Source organism: Manis javanica, chromosome 12 (genome assembly GCF_040802235.1).
Source record: "Manis javanica isolate MJ-LG chromosome 12, MJ_LKY, whole genome shotgun sequence".
NCBI lineage: Eukaryota > Metazoa > Chordata > Mammalia > Pholidota > Manidae > Manis > Manis javanica.
In genome coordinates, this window is record NC_133167.1 from 68,649,978 (window position 1) to 68,666,647 (window position 16,670).

Here is a 16,670-nt window from a genome sequence, read left to right on the forward strand (position 1 = left end):
GATGAGGCTACCACGTGCTGTTATTCTACAAGCCAGTGACCAGGACACAAACACCTCTGTGTCCCAAGAGGTCCTCAAAACGGGGCTGCCTCCCAACTTCAGGTCAGGTATGTCACAGTCACCAAGGGGCGTGGCTTTCTTCTCTGTGCCCCCTTCTTAAGTCTCCACACAAGCAACAGACAACCAGCTCTGATTAACTACACACCCATACTACCTTTTCTAACAAACATTACAAATACACAACAACCAAACAGCCAGAGGAAAGGTGGTAACTGCACACAGCGTGGTGAGCATTTCACAGTGTGTGTTAACTGTCAATTCAGTATGCTGTACACCTGAAACTAATAGTGTGTATCAACTATATTTGTAGTTTTTTTAAAAAGCCATAGGCAGGGTATTAAGTTGGTCATAACAAATACTATCATCAATATCATTTTCTAGCCAATGAGAACTCTTTGCAAACATTATTATTATTTCTGTATATGAAATAAACTTAATCTAAGCAAACTTAAAAAGAATCCAGTAACACATATTCTACCAGAATGCTGACTGTTTAAGTATAAACACCACCCACAAATATTACCCATAAATGATAGTGTGCCATGTACACCATTTCCAGATTGTTGAGTACATCCTATGTAGGAGTTGGAAATATAGCAGCGAACTGAGATAAAAATTTCTGCCCTCATGAAGTTTTTAGCAGATCTAGGAATCCAAAGATTCAGCAAGTTAACTGGAGTTCTGTCATTTCCATTTCTTCCAAGGTTCATCCACTATAGTAGTTTAAGGTCCCTCTGATCACAAATATCTTGCATTCTTACAGCTGAAAGAAATGCCTTCAGGAGCTCTGGGCATGGCCTGAATTCAAGGCAGGTGGACAGGGGGCCTGGATCCCGGCTGTACTTACATGTTACCTTAGATGGTCCTTATACTTCTCTGGGTCTCAGAATCCCGATCTGTTAAACAAGGAGTGAGTCAAGCGCAGTGGCCCAGGGGTGTCTGGAAGTGTATAGGGGCAGGGGCACATTCTGGCTGGCACAGTGACACAGCGAGCAGGCCCAGGAATGCTGGATGCCCTGCATTCTGCAGGGTGAGCCTGACTCAGGTCACTGAGCTTTGGAGATCTGAGCTGGGGACATGCCCGAGATCTGCTGTATTCAATCTGGGGTCTTTTCAGGACACCATGCCATTCTATTCTTCTAAGGACTGTCCAGGGTGACACACTCCCTGATTTCATTTGGAATATAACCCTATAGCCTGGGTCATAGGCTGGGGCAGGCTGTGGAGCTGCCTTAGAGGGAAAGCCATCTGCCAAGACCCCCATGCTGACGTCCTCTGTCTGGGTACAGCAGGCAGCCACGAGTTACCATTCTAAAGCTACCCATCTTTTCATAGATGAATCTCAAATACCTAAAATTTAAATTATCATGTCAATTAGATTTAATTCTACTAGGATGTAGCTAATTTTCACAGCTATTGTATCTTGCTGTGCAAAGATACAAATCTTATTACAACCTAAGATTTACAGCATTCTTCCAAAGCCTGAAGTGAATAATGCTAAAATATGTTACAAGAAAATCACTAATCCATAGAAAATAAGCAGCCTGTGGGGAGAAACATATGGGAACAAACCAAAAAGTACGAAAATCTTATCAAATTAACCATGTAGTCAAACAGCTATTCTTCTATTCACTGGAAAACAGGGTGTAATGCAATACTATCCGAGAGGTAAAATCAGGCCTCTCTAGGACCATGCTATGGGCTCCTTGAGGGCAAGAGCTGTTAAACTCCTCCCCAAGTCTCCAGCATCTAGCAATGGCTGACTTCAAGCTAACATTTGTTAAATTAATTAATTCATTAATTAACCAACAAATGCCAGAATTCAAACTGCGTCAGCTGGGTAAAGAAAAGGGAGGGAGCAGTGATCAGAGATTGGTTTTTCCACTTCAGAATAATGTAAAAGTTGCTATCATGTTAGTTAATGCTGACAACAATTTACTGCATGCCTACTATGTGCCTGGTACTTCACAAGCACCAATCTCAATCCTTACAACAACTCTAAAAGGTACCATCTGAGAGGGGGGTGGAGCCAAGATGGTGGCGTGAGTAGGACAGTGGGAATCGCCTCCCAAAAACATATATATTTTTGAAAATACAACAAATACAACTATCCCTAAAAGAGAGACCAGAAGACACAGGACAACAGCCAGACTCCATCCACACCTGCAAGAACCCAGCGCCTGGTGACAGGGGTAAGATACAAGCTGCAGCCCGGCGGGACCTGAGGCCCCTCACCCCAGCTCCCGGCGGGAGGAGAGGAGTCAGAGCAGGGAGGGAGAGGGAGCCCAGGACTGCTAAACACCCAGCCCTAGCCATTCGCACCAGAGCACAGACACACTGAGTGCGTGGGGTGCTGGAAACTAGGGAAGCAGGACAGTAAGACCTGTGAGCAGGTCCCACAGCGGGCGCCCCTGGGACAAAGAAAAGCGAGTCCTTTTTGAAAGTCTTAAAGGGACAGGGACCCCACTGCCAGACGGAAGCATCCCGGGTCACAGTCCAGCAGCTGGAAATTCCAGGGAACTCTGGGTGCACCAACCCCCTGGGCAACAGCTCTGAGACCCCTCACGGAGGTAAACAGCCAAACAGCCCCCAGTCCATTACCCCTCCGGGGCCCCACCATAGCAGAGTAGCAGCCTGAGGCTGGCAATGCCCACAGCAAGGGAGCTTCCTCCATACCGGCCAGGCAAGATACAGAGACCCAGTCTACACGCAATTGCCCAACACAAGCCACTAGGGGTCGCAGTTGTCCCAGTAAAGAAAGGCCAGGAGCAAGTGAAGAGTCTTGACTCTCCCAGCTGACAGACGAGTCAATAGCATACCACTGCACCTATCAACATGAAAAGGCAAAAAAATTTGATCCAGACAAGACTAACCCAGACAGCTTCGACATCTTCTACATCTTCCCCTGAGAAGGAACCTGGGGAGATAGATTTAACCAATCTTCCTGAAAAAGAATTCAAAACAAAAGTCATAACCATGCTGATGGACTTGTAGAGAAATATGCAAGAACTAAGGAGGGAGAATACAGAAATAAAACAATCTCTGGAAGGACTTCAAAGCAGAATGGACGAGATGCAAGAGACCATTAATGGACTAGAAAACAGAGAACAGGAACGCAGAGAAGCTGATGCAGAGAGAGATAAAAGGATCTCCAGGAATGGAAGAATTTTAAGAGAACTGTGTGACCAATCCAAATGGAACAATATTTGCATCATAGGAGTACCAGAAGAAGAAGAGAGAGAAAAAGGGATAGAAAGTGTCTTTGAAGAAATAATTGCTGAAAACTTCCCCAAACTAGGGAGGAAATGGCCTCTCAGACCACAGAGGTACACAGAACTCCCATGACAAGGAATCCAAGGAGGGCAACACCAAGACACATAATAATTAAAATGGCAAAGATCAAAGACAAGGACAAAGTATTAAAGGCAGCCAGAGAGAAAAAAAGGTCACCTACAAAGGAAAACCCATCAGGCTATCATCAGACTTCTCAACAGAAACCTTACAGGCCAGAAGAGAATGGCATGATATATTTAATGCAATTAAACAGAAGGGCCTCGAACCAAGAATACTATATCCAGCACAATTATCATTTAAATATGAAGGAGGGATTAAACAATTCCCAGACAAGCAAAAGTTGAGGGAATTTGCCTCCCACAAACCACCTCTACAGGGCATCTTACAGGGACTGCTCTAGATGGGAGCACTCCTAAAAAGAGCACAGAACAAAACACCCAACATATGAAGAAGGGAGGAGGAGGAATAAGAAGGGAGAGAAATAAAGAATCATCAGACCATGTTTATAATAGCTCAATAAGCGAGTTAAGTTAGACAGTAAGGTAGTAAACAAGCTAACCTTGAACCTTTGGTAACCATGAATCTAAGGCCTGCAATGGCAATAAGTACACATCTTTCAATAATTACCCTAAATGTAAATGGACTGAATGCACCAATCAAAAGACACAGAGTAATAGAATGGATAAAAAAGCAAGACCCATCTATATGCTGCTTACAAGAAACTCACCTCAAACCCAAAGACATGCACAGACTTAAAGTCAAGGGATGGAAAAACATATTTCATGCAAACAACAGAGAGAAAACAGCAGGTGTTGCAATACTAGTATCAGACAAAATAGACTTCAAAATAAAGTAACAAAAGATAAAGAAGGACATTACATAATGATAAAGGGCTCAGTCCAACAAGAGGATATAACCATTATAAATATATATGCACCCAATACGGGAGCACCAGCATACAGAATTAAAGGAGGAAATAGAATGCAATGCAATCATTCTAGGAGACTTCAACACACCACTCACTCTAAAAGGTACCATCCGTCCTATTTTCCAGATGGAGAAAGTGAATGCCAGAGGGGTTATGTAACGCAGAACACATGGCTACAAGAAATAGTGCTGAGGTTCCAATCCTGTCTCTGGAGCCCTGTGATGCCAAACTGCCCCTCCTCTGGGAAAGGTCCAGCAATGACCCTAACACCAAACTTAATCCACAAGTCAGCCCAGGGCGGGAGGGAGCCTGGAGGAAGATAAGCCAAGTCTTGGCGAACGAGCAGGAACAGGCCCAGGAGATGAGCGTGGGAGGATCTCCCAGGGAGGGGATCCAGCAAGGGTGCTGGCCCCGGGGGAACGGGGCCCTGCCAGGGAGCACAGGGGGTGGGGCAGCATGGCCGTACACCAGGACACGGGCCACCCAGGAGGTGCTGGGATGCAGCCAGCAGATTTCAGACCTGGGATGCAGCCTGAGCAATGACACACTTTAGAGAGGCCATGGGGTGGCAGGGTGGAGGGTGAGGAAGGCAGGGAGACAGGCAGGGAGAGCCCAGAGTGGCCCAAGCTGAAGTGATAAATAAGGGCCTGAGATACCTCTTCCAGTAGAGCAGAAGGGAGGTGGACAAATTTGAGAACAGGCGGGCACGACGGTGGCACTTGGTGACAGACCGCATAAGCACGGTGAATGGAAGTAAGGATGTCATCAGGGATGCCTTCCGGGTATCTGGTTTGGGTAACCGGGTGGGAGCTCAGCTGGGGACACTGGTGGAACGGGCTGGTGGGCATGCTGGATGGATGGCCAGGGGCCCACGGTAGCACGAGCTGGGGGATAAACACAGAAGTCAGCAGAAAAGGGATGACAGATCGCCACTGAGACTGCAAGAAACTACACAGTTGGTTCAGAATGAGAACCAGAGACTGGAACACTGCCGTGTAAGGGCCAAAAAGATGACTCTGCAGGGACAGCCAGAGAAGCAGGGGAAACCACAGCGCTTGTCGTCACATTACACCAGCCACAGGAAGTGAGCTTCAAGGACAGCGGTCAAAGTGTCCAACGCTGGAGAGAAGTCCGGTTGCACCTGATATCCACAATCTGGCTTTCTAAGTACTAAAAGTTTGAGTTAAGACACCTTCCATCAAATTACAGTGAGATGAACAATAGCACTGAGATGGAAACACACAACATGGATTTCAGGCAAAGAAAAGTTAGAGGATCGGGCAACACGAACACCACACTACTGGCCCGCACGCGGGCGGCTAACCCACCGGTGGGTGCAGCTCATGGCAGCCTGAGGCCGCGACTCAAATTAGGACAGTTGTTCTAAGGCTCTGGGTAAGTGTTTTAGTTCACTTGCTGCAAAAAAATTTATCACAGAAGTCAAATTTATAAATCATAAGATAGTATTTAATTTAGGTTTAATTTAATCCTTTTTTACCCCTATTAAGACCTCAGTTCCTTGGCATATATCCCACAGACTTGGGACAGGTTAGCTATTCACATGTTTTATAAACTTATAAAGTACATATAATGATACAAGTAGTCCTGACTCCAAGCTTTCATTATATATGAAATTTAGGTTCTGCTATAAATTCTGTGGGACATTCTTCCAAGAGATTCCTTTCCTACTTAAAATAGCCTAGTTGATCTCTATTTCTTACAACCAAGAATCCAAAATAATAATAATATCCAATATTTTAAGTTGCCGGGAATAGAATTTTAACTATTAGCTATAATTATGTTCTAAGAGAATAAACATTTTAAATTTTAATACATAGGAAAAAAGACCAGAAGCTCAAAGTGTAAGTTTTTCCTTTACAGTGAATATTAGCTCTTTGAAAACATCACTTTATTTTTCTCATTTCTCTGCAGATGACTGACACCTTCACCAGAGACTGGATTCCAGTTCAAGAACTGGCACTTAGTAACCACAAGTGCATTTAAAGTTTAACATGTGGTAAGCCCCATATGTTTGTTGAGCTGAAAATGTACAACTCTTTGTTAAAACATTTAAGTGTAAACATTAACTAATATTTCTAATCACCATCTATTTTTAAGGGACTTTAGGAAAAATTTTTAAGTATCAATGTGGATTAGCTTCCCGGTGGTCAAGATGAATTTTGTTTTCCTTTTTTCTAGAGTCCCTGACCATAATAAGATCATGTTTGTAACATGAAAGAAAATGCAAGCAACAGTTGAGCTGGAATTTTCCAGAAGGTTATATTTCTTTCTTTTTCCCACCCTCCAACTCTAATTTTCATCCCCACTTTTCCCTCAACCCTTTACACACCACCAGATCCTTCTCCAACAGATCCTTCCCTTCCCTTCACAGCAAACGTGCCCCATATCAAGTTTCGTTTTAAGTTCTTCAGGGAAGAAAGATATGATGCAGTGGATCAGAACCTTTGAATAAAAGAGAACTGCTTCCTAGGAGTCAGCTGAACAGCGTGAAACGGCTCTCTTTCCAGCACCAGAGGGTTATTTACGATTTTGGAGCTACAGTTTTGCACATGCAAGGTTCAGCAGTGTGATAGGGGAGAAAAATGACGTAGGCGGGTGCCGCATGAGCAATCAAATCAAACCTGGAGTTTGTCATGCCCTCTGCTTGTGGCCGAACAAACATTTCTGCTCTTAATCATAAGAGTAATTTTTTAAGTGTCACACAAGCATTTCTGGATGAGCAGTAAGATTGTATTATCTTTGTTGAAGAAAAACAGGTGAAGAAGTTGATATTTTGAATCAGATTTTAACTGCAAATATAGGCAACAATAAGAAAAGGAGAAATAAAGCCTAAAATTAAATTCTGATGATCTTATCAATGTAAATAGTCATTTTTGTTACATAATAGATTTTTAAATAAAAAAGTGATTTAAAAATCTGAGCAAATAAAAAATAAAGTGCAAGGAAGAGAAAGTCCCCAAATCAAAGAAATTTCTTTCAATTTCTTTTACTCTTAAAGAATTAATTCTCTTTTTAAAAGCAAGGTCTTTGACTTAGTTTTTGTTATTTTTAACTGTGGTAAAACATATAGGACATAAAATTTGCCATCTCAATGATTTTTAAGTTTACAGATCAGTAGTGTTCAGTATATTCACACTGTTGTGCAACCAATCTCCAGAACTTTCCATCTTGGAAAATTGACACCCTGTACCAATTAAACAACATTCCATTCTCCCTGTCCTCTGCCCCTGGCACCCACCCTTCCACTTTCTGTCTCTATGAACCTCATAGAAGGGGAAGCACACGGGATTTGTCTTTTTGTGACTGGCTTATTTCACTTCACAGAATGTCCACCAGGTTCATTCATGTTGTAGGTGTCAGGACACCCTTGGTTTCTAAGGTTGAATGCTGTCCCGTTCCCCCTATAGATCACATCTGTTAATCTACTCATCTTCTGATGAACACTTATTTCCAACCTTCCAACTTACTTTTTCAACAATTTAACTCGGCAGGCACTGGTGCTAAAGCCAGACCACCTGTGTTCAAATCCCTCATCTCCACTGCAGCACAGAAAATACAAATGTTAAATATAATATTGTATATTAGCTACACTTCAGTAAAAAATATCCCAAAAATTGGGTAAAGGAAAGATAGGCACGCCCTGGAAAGCAAGTGCTTGGTGAATGAAAACACTGCCATTGCTGGGTTTTCAGATACCAGAAATTCATTCCAACATTTGTTCATGAGTATGAACAAACACATCCTGGATGTGGAAAGTGCAGAGATAGGGCGTCTTCCAGGACAGTGGTGGCCAAAGGACAGCCGTGGGACAGGCAGATAACCACCAGCACTGGAGAAATGGGGTGACAGGCAGTGGGAGAGCGCTGCCCCACCCTGGGTTGGCGTCAGGGTGGGCTTTCCAGAGCTGAGTCCTAGAGAAGGAAAGAGTCGGGAGGGCACGCAAGGCAGGAGGCGCTGCAGGCAGGGGACAGCAGAGCCAGCTGTGCAGGGGAGGCTGAGGCTCAGGACGGGAGGTGGGAAGCTAACTCAGGGAAAAGGGAAAGCCCCCAAACTGACCAGAAAAGACAGAAAGAGGCCTAAACAAATGTCCGTCAATACGAGGAAATGAAAGCCCGTGCGGAGGCGTGTGTCCCTGGATGCCCATTCTGGCACCAGCGTGGATCTCCTGACCCGTGCCTGTGGGGCTGCCTCACCTGCTGGAAACAAACCACAGTTCAGGGGAGAAGGGGAAGCTGTAGCAGCAAAAGCTGACGTGCATTAAAAGCTTATGGACTTGATGTTGCACCTCATTCCATTAAATGGGAATATTTTAGAAGTCTAAGACACGTCCCACAAAAGGCCACTTTACACAATACAAACTATTTAATTCTCCAGTTTTTCAAATACGAGGAACTTGTCACATCACTACATTATAGTTCTATATTAGTATTTATTTATAATGCCCACTTTATTCAAAAACAACACTGAATCAACTACCATCTTATGCTATATGGCAGTCACGTTTTATAGGTTATAAAATTGCAAAAAAACCTACAAGGTTATTTGCCTATGAAAAGAGTTTCTAGTCCAAGACACTAGCCAGGAGCTCACCGGACCACCAAAATGAGAACAGAAAGGTCTGAACCCTGCTCAGGGAAGAGTCAGGACACCGCTGTGCCAGTAGTGATGATGATGCAATGCCACGTGCCCGCAAGGAGGACGCAGAAGGGCAGGGGTTGGGGGAGGCACTTCAGGGTGCAAACACCCCTTATGGACTTTGCCATTCACTCCCCCATGCATCCCCTCCCCTAGTGCCTCACGGTGCCAGGAGCTGTTCTGGGTGTTGGAGGTGTCTGCCCAGGAATGCTCCATGGAGGACATTGCTGCTAAAAACTAAGTAAAAGTTCCCTGGGTGGGGTGGCCAGAAGGAAGCTATTCCAGGCAGAAAGAAGAGTGTGGGGTCCAACCGAGCTTCAAGGGGTTATAGCACGGGGGTGGGGATAGGCTGGGGGCGGGCCCAGGAGCACTCCTTTCCCTTGGCAGGAGGGAAGGGACTAGGGTATGTGGGAATGAGGATACCCTGCAGGGTGGGGAAAGGCTGGGAGCACAGCAACAGGACATGGAGTGTGGGTAAAAGCACTGTGAGCGGCCCATCACGGAGAGGGAATGCTGGTGGAACAGGCTGCAAGAAGGACATGCCCAGGACACCAGGAGGGCCCCGCTGGCAAACCGCCTATGGCCTAACGCTGTGAAACATTCCAATCAATTAGCTATCCCCGCTTGGATTCCATGACCACCAGCTGTCCGTGTGCTGTATCTGCCTACCAGTCGGAGAATATAACCCAGGTGCTCTTTCCCCAGGGTCCACATTTGTTCCTCACAAGTTTGGGGGGGACCCACTGCTAAAGGACACTTGAGTCCCTGGGCCTCTGAAGGACTCAATCTATCAGGAGCAGCTCCTGGAAAACTGCTTTCCCAAGCTGATGGCACTGCCAGGTGGAGCCTCTGCTCAGGACCCATCAAAACCCAGCTCGGGCCACACGGCATTGCCCTTGTGCCACCCTGTCCTGCTACTCTGCTGGCTTCATGTTAGAGCATTGACTTCCTGTAACTCTGTGTCTGGCCAAGGAGGCTTCAATGAGCTTTTGATGGCTTCTCTCTTTTGTGAAGTTGCCTTTGGCTCTTTTCTACTATTATCCCAAGGTTGTAATAATTACAGTCCACCTGGGGTTCTAATGATGATGTTCTCACCTTCCTCATCTGACTCATTCTCAAAAACGCTAAACACCACAGACCTAAGATTACAACAAATCCATGTGCCCCTTAAGTTAGTCCTGACTCGCTTAGGCCTCTTAGCCACTTGACTTTTGACTCTGAACATGACTTGTGAAGAACTGTCCTTTGGTTACTTTCATTTGTATTATTAACTTTTGGGCAAGGTTGTTTTTATTGTTCTATTATTAGTAACTCAGTTACAATTCCTCTTAAGCCCCACATACTCTGGTATGTAAGTATAAAGCAGTTCATCATGCAAAATCAAATAAAATGCTTTGACTTCTACTCTTTTATCTTAATGAGTGTAACAAAAGTAAAAATAATAAAATTCACAATCCTGAACAAAACCTCTGTAGAAATTTGTTAAATGAAGAGGAAGGGCAAGGGAAGCTTCTTCAAGATAAGTATACACTGAGCACAGCTGACCTGTTTCCACCTTCATGTCTGCTGAACCATTTCTACAGAAAACTAAAAAAGGTCTGCCCTGCTGAAGACACAAACCATATAAGCCATTTCCCATTTCATACTGTTAATGTTGAAATGCAACATTATGAAGTCCCTAAAGTTCTCAGGGTTTTTTTTAACTTTAGTTTTGCCAGATGTAATAAAATATCTTATTGCAGAGAAACTCAAAATGACGGGTTACAAGACCAGAACTAAAACAACATTTATATTTGTCCTCAGACTAACATCAACCATACAAAGCCATTAGGGTCCTCCTACACTAAGAGTTCCACAAAGTATACCCCTAAGATATTAAAAGTTAGAAAATAAGATCATTCTTCAATTTCCTAACCATTTTATTTAAATAATTACTTTGTAGCATGGTCAAAATTATGGTGCCCACTTGATCCTGGGGTAAATATTTGAGAAAGATTAAAACTCTGTCACAACTTCCAAAAGGAAAACAAATGTTCCTATTCAAATGAACATTTTTTTTTAAGAATTATGCAGTTCTTCTAACTACATTATGGGTTTAAGTCATTTGCCACTTTAATAAGAGATAAATTCTGAATAAGTTTGGAAAGTTAAATGTAGATTACAAGCTTTACCAAGTGAATAGGATTCCTTTGAAAAAGTATTCATATCTTAAAATAGTAATTTGTTATTAATCAGACTATTCAAAGTAAAATGAAACTGAACACATTTCAAACATAGCCAGAATACCGAATACAACTCAAGATGAAACCCAGGTTCGCTTCTTAAGTAATTTATGATTAAATAGGCTCACTTACCTGGAAGCCTAAGAAAAGCAGGTCAGGAAGGAGCTGGGAACTACAGCATTCCTCCACTGGGCAAATATACCTCGGCTTCCCTCCTTGAAACAAAACGGAATCTAAAATATAAAAAAATAAAATAAAACAAAAATAAGAGGTAGCTCCTGTGCATCTCCCTGTCTCCAACGTAGGTTATACTAGAAAATGGTAAAATCTGAAATCATTTAAGATACCAAATACAAACTCATCCTAAGTATTGCCACACACACAAAAAAAAACCAGGATGGTATTTTCCCCTCCCTATTTTAAGGGGTTCGATACAAAATATTCGTTTAAAAGAACACGCGTAAGCGAGGTTTAAAGTAAATGGTGGAAGCCATGTAGAACCGTGTTCGGAGCCACATTCGAGAACGAAAAAAAACACCGAAAAACACACCCCCACAAGCAAACCTCGCCAGGCAGAAACGTGCCCGCGGCCCACGCGCTGCGTCCTGGCCTCGCCCGGGGAGGCTCGGTCCGCGCGACCGCCGCTCGGCTCCAGAGCTACGGGGCCAGGGTCGGGGCCGGGGCCGGGGCCGGGCCGGGCCTCCCCCCCCGCCGCCCCCACCGAACGCGCTGTGCTCGGCGCCACCAGTTTTTTTTTTTTTTGATGGTTCCAGGAGATGAAATGTTAAAAATATATATCAAGTCCTCCTGGAAGTTTCCCCAGGGAAGGAAAGGGCGCGCACGCCGCGATGGGCTCCGAGGGCGCCAGAGGGACCCGGCCCTCCTCCCGGGTGCGCCCCGCCCGGCCGCCGCGGCGGAAGGACCCCTGGGACCCCAGTTCCAGTCCCGCGGCCCCGAGGCCCCGCCGGGCTCCCCCGACCCAACCGCGCCTTTGTGGAATTCCGCCGGGGGCCCAGATGTGTCCACGAAGATAACAGCAGATGCAGGAGAAAACAAGCAAAACATTCTGGAGGCAGAGGCAGGAGAAATGTTCTGGAAAAGCCTCCTGCAGAATGAGCGTTAAGAATGCTATCTTCAATTAAGATTATTGAAGATTGAAGAATTATTAAGATTATAAGAAAGACTTATCTTTCCCAAGAGTTTTCATAATGTTACCTCATCTGTCTTTATAATTCAAGTAATAGCAAAAAGTAAACAAAAAAAAAAGATTTGAATACTATTGTTCTCATGTCACATGCTGGAATTAAAAATAGTCCAGAATGGTTAAGAGGAGGCCAAAGACATAAGCGCAGGTCTGTGACCCTAGTGCCTTTTCCATCTTTTCCATGGGGACGCGCCCCCCACCCCAGTCACTGCAGAAGACCTATCTCGTTCTGGTTTCTTTCTTCAGCTAAGTTGGAAGTTTTTCCTCTGAGACTTTGCCATTAACATGGTCAGAAGTGTGAAGTTACTACCATGGAAGTTTGGGGTCTGTTTATATCCACGAGCTTACCTGTTTACTGTGGGTTCAGTGTTAAAGGGGGCTGGCCAGCCTGAGCCCCATCATCCCAGGCCCCCACGGTCCCCCATTTCCAGCAGGACTGCAGGCTGCCGCTCTGGCTTTGCTCTCACAACCCACTTCCGCCTCTGCCTGGCTAATTAATCTGTGTCTAAATGGAACTGCAGTTGGCAGAAAGACAGCAATGCCAAAGTGGAATAATCACTTGGACCTGAATCTGCCTCGTTTTCCATCCTTGACAACAAATAATGTGACTCCAGAGCCTGCAGGCCAAGGGTTGAAATGAGTTTGTAATTTGGCTTCCATTCTCATTCTCAACCACTTAAATTTTCTTTTCTGTCTTTTAGCGATGCAGGGAGCACCTTTGCAGGCCACATCGCTGATGTGGGTGTTACTGATATCCTTAATGAACATTCCTTGCCATCTAAATAAAAGGGGCAAAAGTCCACATCATCTCAAACCACACTTGCTTTAATAATGAAACTAGATCCACTGTGAGCTCGTATCTCATATGATGATTAACATTCTAGTTCATACTTCTCACTCCAGCAACGTGAAGAGAAATGTTCACCGTGTTTTCATCCAACAGAGTCTACGTTCATCCAGCCTCCAAGCCTTCCTAGCAATGCCAGGCTGCAGGTTAAGAGCCATGGAGGGTGTAGCTCCTCCCTCTTTTCCTACTGCGAGAACTCATTAAGGCTCTGATCCCTGGTTCTGGCAAGTACATTGTCTCCTTAGTAGGTCCAAACATCGGCTCCCCAAGAAGGGAGTCATCTGGAGCTAGATGGAGGACGAAAGAGATGGGAAGGCAGGAGTGCTGACAAGGCTCCCTTAGAGATTTGCACAGAAAGGGAATCAGCACCGTGGATTCCTGAAGGTAAACCGCAGGTATGCTACCGAGGAGTGGGTGTGTCCAAGTGGACACTCCCCTGCTACGAGGGGAGGCAACAGCACCTGCACAGGGGCCGCACTCCACGCACTGGGCCAACTGCACGGCCTGTGAACTCATCTATCCCCACAACAACACCATTGGTGTGTGTATGTTAACATACCCATTTTACAAATGGGGAAAATGAGGCTCCAAGGTGTTAAGAAACCTCCCCGACTAGCATATGATAAAGCAGGAGTTTTCTGACTTCAAAACCAAGGTCTGAAAAGAAAAAGGAAAACAAGCCATTACTTTCTGTTATGCAGCACTGCCTCACATGCAAATGCCAGGCCTCACACGTGGTTCTCTATGGGGAATGGGGCTTCATAGGAGCTTATATTGCATTAAAGTGATGCCCTGGTAGACATGCTGCCAGCATGTAAAGGCTGCCATTGAGGCCTTGAGACTCGGCCTTCAAGAGAAATCACTGTGACACAAATGTACTCTCAGACAATCTTCCTGGGTATCAAAGAAAGAGGCAACAAGTGCTAGAAGTATAAGCTCACTCCAGGAAAGCAGCTGCAGGTACACAGAATATACAAACACAGTGCCTCGCTCTGTCCTGTTTGGAAATAGCTTTCAACCACACCCCTCACCCAGGATCCAGGTGTAAGGTCCCCTCTCTTGCCATCTGATGCCCTGGGTGTTCTCAACAGTTTTGCAGGAACCTTGAGGGTTATGAGGAGCTCATGTGGCCTCACAAGCTGTAGTTATGGTAAAAAGGAGGCAAGAGAAGCCGAAAGTGTGTGAGAGCAGCTGGGAGAATGTCCATGGAAAAAGCACAGACTTGCGATTTGCAAGTGTCCCAGCTGGGATTAGAATGGTTGGGAGGGGGCTGCCCCACTCCACCCCCACAGTAACAGAGTTAGACAAACGTTCATTAGCAGTGCTTCACAAATAAGTCAGCTTTTAATCATGCTAAAGAGAGACGACCAGCAATCAACTACTGAAAAGAGCAATCAAAAACGTGGGAAAAGTGCACACTGAAATCAGTAATATTTTAACAGTGCGGGAACCCATTCTATTCAGTGTATAATTAATACGTGAAAGTTCCTGGCACTTTAATTTCTGAAGAGCTTCAAAAATACAGTTGGTCCAATGGTGTGACAATACCCATCCATGTGTCTTAAGTTCCAAGGACTTAAATATCAATCTTTAAATCTTTAGTCCATCTAAACCGTGTGTCAGACACATTGATTCCTGAAATGTGAAGTATAAGAAGAGAAGATTAAAAGGCTGTGCCTAAAATAACAACTGAAAAGCACCAAAATATGGCAGAGACTAGCTATGTGTCTGCCAACCCAAGCTGCCTGGTGAGATTTTCTTTGTGCATATGTGAATATGTTTCAAAATCTTGATGGTAATGTTTTTTATTTGCATAAACCAGTGGAGTCCTCTATGTTATGGTAATGGAAGACAGCATGCACAGGGTCAGGAACTATGCGGCCAGTTGCTAAAATTATCTTCCTCAAGACTATGTTTTCAAAAAAGAAAGTGTTCTTGAATGCTACACATTACAAATCTCATGTTACTATATTCTTGACCACATTCCTTCCACATTAAATAATTTTACTGAAAATAGTATGTTTTAGGGCACAACTGGCTTTAAAAGTCATGAGTTGTCCCCCCACCACCTCCAAATATTGCTGTTCTGTCTGTGAAATGAAAAACAGGATCTCCACGTCCTGGTCTAGAGTATACAGAGCAGACTAAATGAGGAGACACCTCTTTTTCCTAATCCTTCCAATTAGGTAGGTGGCCTCTTTTTTCTTCACTTCAATTTCTTGCTCTGATAAATGGGAACAATCTCAGATACTATTAGCAGAACTACCAAGACTATGAACAAAATTACATGAGTTCCCTGGTAGAACTATCTTCACATTTTTAACACGTGAACCACTAATATGATGGAGAATGAAATGACTCACTTACTGAATAGAGGCACAAATCATATGATGTTAGAGCAGAAAGAAAGACAGACTGATTTGGAGTAGAGAGGACCAGAGCTACAGACTGGTCTCTTGGAAAGAAACTAAATTGCTCTGTTTGCCATTGGAGGTTAGCCCGGTAACAGATGATTCTTCTGAATCAGTTACGATACAGACAGACGGTTGATGTGCCTCCATGAAAGAGAGCTGTTCTCCAGCACCCAGTCCACACCACCAGTCACACTTACATGCAACTGTTCATTTTATTAGACAGCCTCTCCCAGTAAACTCTTCTGGGCCAGCCCTGGCCCTCTCAGGCACTGCAGCTGCCTGGCTTGTGCTAAATACAGTCACAGACACTTGTGAGGCAGGAACAGCGTTTCAGGGAGATCAGCTATATGCAATTCTGTGCAGAGTAAGAGATTGGGTTTTCGTCTGCTATCGGCGGAATGTTTGTGCCCCCCAAAATTCGGATGTTGAAATTCAGATCCCAGTGTGACAGTATTTGGAGTGGGCCTTTTGGAGGACCCTCATGAGTAGGATCAGTGCCCTTGTAGGAAAAGGCCACACTGCTTGCTAGCATTTTTTTTCCAAGTAAGGCTATAAGGAGAAGCCGGCAGTCTGCAGCCTGGAAGGCAGGCTCTCAGCAGAACCGAACCATGCTGACACCACGACCTTGGCTTTCCAGCCTCCAGAACTGAGAGAAGTAAATGACCATTGTTAATAAGCTACACAGTTTGTGATATTTTGTAACAGCCTGAAATAAGGCGTTATCTTAAATGCATTACTGTGAGACTTCAGGTGAGTCCATAACTTCTTAGGTCTCTGATCCTAGATCTTTTAAAGGTGTTGGACTGCGTGATTCTCAGGGAAGGCGGGCGCTGTTTGTCCGTGGCCACCCCACCCCCACCAAGAATCCCCGGGTATGAGGAGGCCTGTTGCAGGTGGCAGCTAGCTGCACAAATAAATGTGCAAGGCAGTGTTTAGACTCAGATGTTAAGACCAGGGAAGGGGAGCTTCCAAAAGTACAAGCTCTTGTTAAGACTTACAGTATGGCCTTCCTGCGTAGAAGGATTTTACCTGACTAGTGGGTAAC

General features: G+C 44.6%; 1 protein-coding gene across 8 annotated transcripts in view; it reads right to left on the reverse strand.

Moving 5' to 3' along the window:
- Positions 1 to 16,670, reverse strand: part of CSGALNACT1 (chondroitin sulfate N-acetylgalactosaminyltransferase 1) — a 366,108-nt gene that overhangs the window by 174,040 nt on the left and 175,398 nt on the right. For 5 of the 8 annotated variants that reach the window (XM_037015017.2, XM_073218782.1, XM_073218783.1 and 2 more), the window contains one exon: positions 11,293 to 11,393. The gene's annotated coding sequence lies outside the window, so the exon portion shown is untranslated. Of the gene's footprint in view, positions 1 to 11,292; positions 11,394 to 11,710; positions 11,941 to 12,712; positions 12,857 to 16,670 lie in introns of those variants that run through there. The other 3 variants (XM_037015016.2, XM_037015018.2, XM_037015019.2) reach the window with 3 other exon arrangements.